Source organism: Myotis brandtii, unplaced genomic scaffold, assembly GCF_000412655.1.
Source record: "Myotis brandtii unplaced genomic scaffold, ASM41265v1 scaffold2567, whole genome shotgun sequence".
Lineage (NCBI taxonomy): Eukaryota > Metazoa > Chordata > Mammalia > Chiroptera > Vespertilionidae > Myotis > Myotis brandtii.
The window spans coordinates 29609-32144 of NW_005359742.1; the positions used below are offsets into that span (position 1 = coordinate 29609).

The 2536-nt window shown below is 40.3% G+C and overlaps 1 pseudogene; it reads left to right on the forward strand.

Moving 5' to 3' along the window:
- Nucleotides 1–1327: 1327 nt before the first annotated feature.
- LOC102255590 lies at nucleotides 1328–1872 on the forward strand (annotated as a pseudogene).
- The last annotated feature ends 664 nt before the right edge of the window (nucleotides 1873–2536 follow it).

Genomic DNA, 2536 nt, shown 5'->3' on the forward strand with positions numbered 1-2536 from the left:
GCCTGCTTTAAAATCAGGACTGTGGTTTACAACACGGAGGAATAGTGTATCGCAGGGAACTTCAACACTTTCCTGAATACCTGAAAGGACTAAGGCGTGCCAAAAAGAAGAGTAGAGAAAGTGAAGGACCTTCACTACTGCACATTTTTTTTTTCACCTTTTACTTAAGAAACTAAATTTTTTTTCTTTTTTCATCACCTGATTTTTACTTTTAAATTATAACATTTTTATTTTTAACCAGTATTATTACTACTACCATTTTACCTTTTTTTAAAGTGTCATTTTATTTCCTCTTTATTTTATTTTGGGATTAGTGTTCTACATTCTATTTTCATCTTTCTTTTAGCACCATTTTACCCTATCTCAACTTTACCTTTGTGCCAAAACTCTCTTCCTCACTTTACCCCTTTTGTTGTCCTGTTTCTCTTACCCTATTCCTGCTTTAGATTTTCCCTATTCCTTCTTTTACCCCCTGTTAAAATTTCACCCTACTTATATATCTAATTTCCAATCCCTTGCTCTAAGTCCATATACACCTCTCTCTTCTTTTTCTTCACTATCCAAATTTTTTTTTCTTTTTTTTCTCTGTGTCGTTTTGTTGTTGTTTGCTTGATTGTTGATTATATTGGGTTTTTTTATGCTTGTTTGTGAGATTGTTTTGCTTTTTCTTTTTATTTTTTGTTGGTTTTTTTTCCAGTTATTTTTGTGCTTCTGTTTTCCCTCGCCTCGCTTGATATTAGTTGTTGTATGTAGTTTGCATTCATCTCTAGGTATCTGTTGCTGGCATTTGTTGGGATTAGTGGCTGTTCTATTGGAGTTTTCTCCCCATATAAATAGTTTTTCCCCTTCTATTTCATTCTCTTTCTTTTCTCTCTTACTTCGTTTTTCTTTTCCCAATTTCATTTTGCACTCCTTTTTTTCCCTTTTTCTCTTTTTTCTTTTACTCTTCTTCTTTCTTTCTTATCCCCTAATTCTTTTTTCTCTGATGGTCACCTTTATTTGGGGTTATTAGGATCATGAATACATTTGTGTTCAGTGCCTTGTGTGTTGTGCCTTGTTGTGTTGTATTTTGTGCCTTTAAATCAATGCAGGAGAGAGAGAACTACATAACCAGACAACCGGGGAAGAGAGATCATAGGGAGACAAAGAAACAGCCCACATATGAAAGAAAAACAGGCCGAGATGCACAGGCTTCGCTCGGGGAGCCGGGAGCCCATAGTTTCGCAGCCTTGGCCCTGCCCGTCAGTCCTCCTCCTTGCCAGAGGCAGTAGAGGGTTCTTGCGGGCAGTGGGGCCCTCCAAGGAGCCGCCCAGGGCGCTCAGGCCGTGGCGTGAGGGCTGCACCATGGTCCAGCTCACTGCTCTCCTCCACAAGTCCTACCATGGAGGCCACCTAACCATCCGTCTCACCCTGGGCGGCTGTACCAACTGGCCTTTCTACCGCATCGTGGCTGCTCACAAGTTCCCCAGATATGGCCATTTCGTGGAGCAGCTGGGCTCCTATGATCCACTGCCCAACACCCATGGAGAGAAGCTCCTTGCGCTCAACCTGGAGCGGATCTGGCATTGGACCGGCTGTGGGGCCCACCTTTCCCAACCTGTGGAAAAGCTTCTGGGCCTTGCTGGTTTTTTCCCTCTGCATCCCATGATGGTCACAAATGCTGAGAGGCTTCTACGGAAACGGGCGCGTGAAATCCTCTTAGCATCTCAGAAAACAGAGACAGAGGCTACGGAAACAGAAGCAAGCTGAAGTCAGTGAGCACAGCAGCAATAACAAGGTCAAAGTCCTCTTCAGACCCTTGTGCAGAGTTCTCTTATTAGATTTATAGCTCAATAAATGGCGTTTTCCATGTCAAAAAAAAAAAAAAAAAAAGAAAGAAAGAAAAACGGACATCACCAGAAAAGGAAGTAAACGAAATGCAGCCAAGCAACCTGTCAGAGAAAGAATTCAGAGAAATGGTCATAAGCTGGATGAAAAGAATGGAAGACAAATTCAACAATATGTGTAAGAATCAAGAAGAAATGAAGAAGAACCAAGAAGAAATGAGAAATGATTTCACTGCTATAAAAACTCAATAGAAAGCATCAACAGTAGACTAGAAGGAAGAGGACTGCATCAGGTGAGCTACAAGACAAGGTAGGAAAAAAAATATCCAAGCAGAGCAGCTTCTAGAAAAAAAAAATAAAAACCAGGTGGAGAGCCTAAGACAACTTTTGGACAACATGAACCAAAACAACATTCGCATAATAGGGGTGCCAGAAGGACAGGAAACTGAACAAAGAATAGAAATCTTGTTTGAAGTATTAATGACAGAAAACTTCCTTGATATAGGGAAGAAAAAGCTCACACAAATCCAAGAAGCTCACAGAGTCCTAAACAAAATGAACCCCAAAAGACCGAAGCCAAGGTGCATTATAATTAAATTGGCAAAAACTAACAACAAAGTAAGAATCCTTTTTTTAAATTGTTTTATTGCTTAAAATATTACAAAGAGTAGTACATATGTCTCCTTTTTTCCCCCTTGACCTTCCCCCGG